The following is a 7,983-nucleotide window of genomic DNA, read 5'->3' on the forward strand; positions in this document are numbered from 1 at the left end:
CCATTGCAATGGTTATTCAATATTTATGCTGTCTGCACGAATTACTGCATATTTCATTCTCCTTTGAAAACCAGGATAGCTGAAACAGTACAGCATTTCTTTTTATCTGACAGAGCTTTAATCTTTTGCTCATCGTGGTTTTACCTGAACAGTTGTTTGAAAAAATAAATAAATGAGGTTTTTGCGAGATAAGGAGTTCCCATATTAGAATTCTATGGTCACGGTATCATGATACATCTGACACTCCTTATAAATAATAAGTGTGTGAAGATCTGTTTTTTCACTGCCTGTATTATTTAGAAGAAATAGCATCCGCCACACTGAACAACATCTAAAAGTGCTCAAACTATAGCCGAAGTAGTCAAATTCCACCTTTTAGGAAGCAAGATAATCACTTGCAGAGGTCAGGAAAGACTTTCTACTCTACTTACAGGAATAAACGTAGTTTGTGGCTCTTCTCAGCTAGTCATATCCAGCACGGCAACGTGGTACAAAATACCCCAGAGAAAAATAGATCGGATTTCTCTAAATCATTAGAATACGTCTACTGCTGCTCTCCAGCCTTTCATCATTTGACTCACACTGAGATTCGCAACCCAGCAACCTGTTCCGCTTGGCAGTGAAGAAACCGCTGGAAGTTAGATCGGAGGAGAAAATCTGCAAACATAACCTTGAGAGAAAATCACTGGCCACCTTCTAGCTGCCCACCACCTCCAGGGTGCAGGTGAAAGGTGGTTCGAGACTACCGTGACCGAAAAACCTTGCTCCTTGACCTCGCTCCTGAAGGGATCTTGTCATACATTTGTTAAGTCTGGTTCCAGGTCCAGGAGGAGAAGAGAGACCTCAAGAAGACATCAGGAAGGTCCAGGAATACATCATCATGATCCACAACGCGGGTTTCAGAATCAGTTGGCATTTTGCATTGCTCCTATTTCACACGGGAAGATTCAAATGAAGAACTTAGAAAGATCTTATAAACTGAAAACAAACAGGAGACAGCTCTTAATGCTGCTGTGCCATAGTCCATGCTACCCCAAACCATCCTCTGAGGCAAGAAGCTGAAAAACCCCATCAAGGAAACAGCTCCATAAAACAGAAAAATAAAGTATAAACAGAAAAATAAAACCAGACACCAATGTGTACCCAAAGGAACTATTAAATGCAAAATGTTTGTCAGTATAGGATGCTCCACTGCACACATCTGGTGCTCTCGGCAATACAGAACGTTTCTTTAATTGCTACACCTGAGACCGAGAGCAAGAAATAAATCTAAGGACTGATCTCAATGTATTTTGAGACAGGTGGAGATAAGTAGCAGCATGAGGATTTCATTGTCAGTAATCAAGCAGTTATACGTTACTGTGTTAAACAGATACGTTCAGGATACAGCTACGCCTCTACAATTTGAAGTCTGTTTTTTAATTCCTTCTGGTGCCAGACTTTGTAGAGATAATCGTGATAAACCTCCCATTTGGTATATATCATCCAATACTTTTTGCACGGTCCAAGATGTCAGTATGGCAATATCCAGTGGAAAAGGCAACGGACTAGGAGTCAGAGCAGCTGGGATGACTCTAGGCTGCTGCTGCTTCTTACGGGGTCGTTGTGTGTCACTGAACTTTTCTGTTACTGTTTTATTTACTCAGACTGTAAGTACTGGCTACATGTTTATACAGCACCTCGCATAATGGATCCTCAGTCTCTCCTGGGCCCTTCGAAACGTGCAAGTTATTATTGTCCACTCAGATTCATGACTTAGCCCTTTCCATACAACAAACACCATGAAGCCAATGCGTCTATCAAGAGAAAAGGAGTCACAGTTAGGCACAACACAACCAAGGGGATGACTATCACTACTCTGAGAAGCTGTTTGATATTTCTAAACTGGAAAATGAGCTACTGGTCATTTTGCTCAGCATCTCTATCGCCTTCACCTCTCAATAGGATGGTGAGACGTTCCCGTGACTTTTTTTTTAGGTGGTGTCAGTCTGTACAAAAAGTACTTCTAAATAAGAATGTGAACGCTTCAACATCAATATTTAAAGTGATATGTTTTGCTCTGAATCCAAGCTGAATATTCTAAAATGGATTCTAATAATTGTTTTCAGAATAACACCAAGGTTCATTTCATAATGACTCAATTTACTCCTTTTGTCAACGATGGCATGATGTCTCCCATTGCCAGCTGTTATTATTACCTGTACATTTTTCAGCTGTATTTCACGTAGACCTGGTGACCTGGTACTCCATTTACCCCAAATTTTGAGTTCTCGTTTCTGTCATTACCCAAATCAAGAATGACATCTCTGGAACTACGACGACTGCCTTAGAGTATTCTCATTCTTTGCAAAATTCATTGCTTTACAGCACATTAAAGGTCTGGAAAAGATATTAGTTTCTCAAGTCTCATTTTTCAGGTTGGTCCTCAGATATGTGCTCAGAGATAATCACGTTCTTAGGACTCACTAATACTAAGCACATGATAGAGAGGTGTCCTTAAAAGAGTCGCTAGGTTTGAGCAAATCTGAGGCAGTTCAGTGTCTTTTCCACCCAATTTGCTCTGCTTTGACACAATTTATTAAAACGAAGAAATGTCTGAACTAAAAAGCAGATGGGACAATTTTTTTTTTTTTTTTTAAAGGGCAGAAAATTTCCCAGGTACGATGGCCCATTGCTCTGATTAATAGCAGTGCAGCCAGAGGAAGCATTCAGCAATCAAAGCCATCAGTCCTGCCTGTCATGATCAGACTGCAATTTTTGGCAAGTATGGGGATCAGTTTCCTGATTTCATCTTTTATAGAGCACAAGCAGAATAGGACATCAACAACTCCTTTCCTCACAACCAGTGGCTCATTCTATCTGCATTTGCTGGATATCTATCCCTTTGGAGCAATGCTCTGCAGACCTTACCAGGTTTGCCTAGGCAGCGTCAAAAAATATTACCTAAACGTTGTCAAATCAGGTCCAAGCCTGAGATTTGCTGATCGCTCCTTTGGATGCTCAGGGCAGCTGAACACATTTCGAATGTCTGATTGGGTTTGCAAGGAATGTAATGCTTTTTTAACAAAGCTTGAATATTCACTGAAAAAAAAAAAAAAAGCCACATTAAGCATCTTGAAATGTGGTTTTGTGCTGATTCAGAGGGAAAAAAAATAATAAATCAAGACAATATCAGAACCGGAAAAAAAAAAAAAGCCCAAACACAACCCACAAAGCCCAGCTACGCTGGTCCCAAAATACTCTTTTGTGATGTAGTCATTAAATAGCGATGTATTTTTATGCTATATTAGAAAAACATAAATAAAATATTGAGCATACATTTACTATGCAATTAAAGTAAAAATTAATAAGGAATGCATATACATTGATGCTACCAAACAATATCCAAACGAAACATTTGCTCTTTCCCTCATCTTTCAGAAGCTTCTGAATCAGTGGACTTCAGACAACATTTCTCTTTCTTTCTAATGAAAGTTTTCCCTACACAAAGTTTTTTGACCAGTTCAATGACACAGTAATTATTTCTTTCCTGTTTAGAAATATCCTGAATAGGATGAAGTTGAATTTCAGGCTGCAAATACCTCTTCATAGTGCAACTGCCTTTTCCACAGAATTGCATTAAACTTAAGGCGTTTACTTCAATTTCATTTTAAAAAGATTTCCTGAAGCTGAAAAAACTGTGAGTTTTCTTTTGGCCTTCCGCTTATTACTACTTCCCACGTAACGATGCCATAATGATTCACTATTTGATGTTCTCCAGCTTCTGACTTATTTATTGTAATTGCCTAATTTCTTATGAGAAAGGCAGATAAGGAAATATTTCAAGAGGCTTGTAAATAACTGACAAGGACCGCAAGACTGCAGTTATTTTTAATTTACATCTAAACTGTTTTGCTGTGCTAGCTGAAGTAATGTCTTTGTACAGCTTTTCAGTGCAGTTTGTATCATTCATCACTCAGTAACCAGCATGAGCTGTGCACCCTGTCTTAAAACCTCAACGTATTTGTCTGGGTACCATTACTGCAATGTATTGTATTCTTCTGGAGAACCTGCAATGGAGTAATAAAGCGCATGAATTGGAGTAAAAGGCTCTCCTTTTGGTTTAATTCTAGCCAGTCTTACCATCAAGAAGAAAATGGTTCCAGTCCTGCGGGGTTGCACGGCTGCTTGGCTTCCCTCTGCAAGGTCAGCCAGAGTCCAGTCTTCTCCAGTTCTCACCCACTTTCACTCAAGAGATAGTTTTTAGCTATTTGTTATTGCGCTCCTGCAAAATAGTTGAGGAAAAAGAAAACCCAACCCTTGCCCTGAAAGCATGAACTTGCAATATTTTTCCATCTTGCCATCTAGCTCTACGAGGGAATGTGGGTTAGCTCCCAGCGCCGCTGCTGACATGATGAATGTTACAGGTGGCGGTGCTTATGATAATAAGGAAGTTAATGAGAAAAGCCAGGCTGGTTCACGTTGTGTGAGAAACAGAATCAAACCCTGCGTTTGTCAGCTGGGAAAAAACCAAACACTGGAAAGGAAAGAAAGGATACAGTCCAAAAAAAGGTATTAAAAAAAAGAGAACGAAACTATCATAGCTGGAAGTATCAATGAATGCTGTCACAGATTGGCCTTGTGTAATGATGCCTTGTTTACATGGTTTGTATTAATATCGTTAGTTACTTCCCGAACAAAGGTTGAAGTAAGGATTTATGAGGACATTTAAAAATAGAGCGAGGAGGTTGAGAGAGGAAAGATCTGAAGTACAGACCAACTTCTGTTGAGTTTAGGTGGGTCTCTACAGACCTCAGGGTTGTTCATCGGCTAAAACTTCAGACCTTGTGAAAGGAACTAAATGCCAAAAAAAAACAAACCCCACCAAGAGTTTAGTCATAGCAGCTGGGTAAATCTGGATAAAAGATAACAGAAGTGATAAGACTTGGGATTTTAGATTCAGTCTAGTCTGTCTTTACTTCTGCTTTGCAAACAGTCATAACCATGCAAAAACAAGGGATGTACAGGCGAGACCATTCGCTCCAATTACCCACACACACAACTTTACAGAGGTGAAATGGTGTGCACCTTTTCCAGCAGAACCCAATGGGAAATATGGCTCTGGGACACCCCTCCCCCCCTTACCCACAGAAAGAGGTATAATATACACACCCTTTAACTGGAGCTATGGTTAAAGTCCACCCTGACACCACAAAGACAGGTTTTGTTCCGACACATGTGGTGGTGTGCTATTTATTCTCTCTTGTTCACTAAAATTAATTTTTGCCAAGCACTTGAAATTCCTCTCCGTGAGAGAACCACTGGTTTGGCAAAAGTTCAGTGGGAAATAAAGAACCACCTCCCAGAAACTATTCTAACCTGAAAAAAACAGATGGGTGATTAGGTTGAAACCTATGGATTAATTGGTGCTGAAGTGCATTAGTATATACAGAGAGAAGAGCAGAATAAAAGGAGGCATTTGTAAGCACAGATAGACCTTGAATTGCTCTAAGAAAGGATCTCACATGCGCTTCTTTGTTTTCTACTTAATCACTAACTACTGCTGAAGTTTTGCAAATACAGGCATGCCTACGCCACGCAACGCAGAGGTGTGCTGGAGATCCCCAAGCCAGACATATGAGGAAACCAGCACATCTACCCGGTGTGATGCTGCGCCGCAGAGACAAACTGCAGATCCTAGAAACTGCATCACCTTATAGAAACATCTCACTTGGGTACAGCACTGGACCCACCACACCCAGCCGGGACTAAGATCCGCTATCTTCACATTGAGCAACAGGGTATGGCACGGAGACATAGCAATGCCTTAGTGGAAGAGTGCAACCACAACACATTTCTTGAGAATATAGAAAAGAAACATCTATCACATTAGGCCACCTTAACGTTTCCAGAGCTAATTTACAAAGACTGACTCTTGGAAATCAGATTTGCAGAATCTGGGATGGTCTACGTCATGCTGGTTCACAGTCTGGGAGCATCTCAAATCCTACTCATGAGAGGAGTGACCCCATGGAGGGAGCGCCACTGCTCCAGAGATGGACCTTCGATTCACATTTTCCTTCTGCTGTACATTTTGTCAGAGTGCGTGGTCACAAATGGAGAGCAAGACAGACTTACATTATATATCACTGTAGATGTCAGCAAAGGCCCAGATCAAACTAACTGCAACTGTGCTGCCTCCCAGCCCGAAAGCCTTGCTGCTTACTGGGACCGCATGAGTAACGGTCAATAGATGTAGGTGTGGACAACACAGGCTCAGCAGAGCGCCAGGACCTGTTTTTTCGTTCAGTAGCAGTTTCCACTGCTCTCCTTGGGAACATGTTGGAAGGATGCTCAGATAACATCAGGAGTTTCTGCCACGCTGCCCAGTAACTTGGTCCATGTGCGCTTCGTGAATAACCTCGGCTGTAGTGCGTGGTGCTGAGTGAAGATACCAGGACGTGGTCCCCAAAGGAGTGTCCCTGGGGCTGCTCGTACTGCAACCACAGCCTTCGGGGATCTCTAAAGGACATGAAGTCCCTGAGAAAAAGGAACAAAGCTCATAGCCTTTTCCACTTAAAAATAAACCGTTTAAATGAGAGGAAGCGGGGCAGGTGGCTCGTTTCCCGAGCGCCGCGGGGCTGATTGCTGGGCGAGTCCGAGCAGTGATTCACCGGCCGGGTTGAGGCCATTGTCCCGCTCCGCCTGCGCACAGGAAGGAGAGCCGGGTCCCAGCCGCCCCGGCGGCCACCGCCCCGGCACAGCCCTGCACCCTGGCATGGAGCGGGGCACCCGAAACCTCGGCGGGACTTACGGATGCAAGTACAAAGCCAAGTAGCATTTCCCCACCTTGCTTTCCCCTGCTGAAGTTTCACCACCGGCGTGCCACACCGGTTCTGCCGCTTTAATCGGACCCCAAACACACACAGGAAACAACATATTAATAATCATAACATGTGCACTTAGTACGAATATGAGAAACCATTGATATTTCCCTCTTCCTCGGCTCTGGTTAAAAGAGCAAGCATCAAACCGGGGAGGACAAATCACTTCCCATCCCGGCTGGTCTATTTAGGGACGTGCTCATCTAGAAAGCCGTGCCAGGGGACGCTTTGTGAGCGGGAAAGCTCCGATTTACAAGTAAGCCCCTCCTCTGCATTTAAAAGACATTTTATGACCTCCTGGGTGTTTCTTCAAAAGAGCCTTCCCCTTCCATCAGTCTTGCTCCCTCTTCTCTGTGGCGGTGGCTGATAAATTAAGGCAACGACGCGGGTTGATTAGACTGACTCTCCTCCCAGCCTGGCTCGCCTCTCTGCTCGGTGCTGCGATGAAGCTACTGCCCCACTTCTGGCGCCGCAGCACGAGGCCAAGGAACAGCCTGCGTTGTCACACATCCAGGCTTTCCCAGCAAGATCAAGAAGAAGGAGGGCCGTGGGAGGCCTCTGTGGAGGCAGGGGAAGCTGTAACAAATGTGTGAAAATTAACTGGATTCATGTTTACATTTGGTATGTCTCCCCATATGGGCACGGGCAGCCATGCGCTCGCTCGGGTCCCACCAGATGAGAGCTGCTGGCAGCTGGGAAGTCCCCTTCTTCTGCGTCACCGAGTCCGAGTTAAGCTGCCTCAGCGTATAAAACGCGGCTACACAGCTCCCGGCCTCGACTGCCGCGCATCCAGATGGAGAGGGGAAAGCAAATGTTTGCACCTGTTCGTGCGGACATATGTACTCAGAGGTTTTGCTGACCTCGTCAAAAATAACGCCTCTAACGCATGGATTCAACAAAAAAATTGGACGGGCAAAACTCTGCCCCCACGTGCTTGTAGAGCTCAGTAGGAATCTGATGTGGTCCTCCTGTCGGTTCAGGATGTCACGCACCGCTTTCTAGTAGCTGGTCCAAGCCCAGGACAAGCACTTCTTGCTCCCGCCTGCCAGCGTCACCTCCTTGGCCAGCTGGGAGAGCCTCTGCCCCTGTGCTGAGCACCGTGCGGCACAGCGCCGGGGAA

Source organism: Vanellus vanellus (assembly GCF_965231255.1).
Source record: "Vanellus vanellus genome assembly, chromosome: 9".
NCBI lineage: Eukaryota > Metazoa > Chordata > Aves > Charadriiformes > Charadriidae > Vanellus > Vanellus vanellus.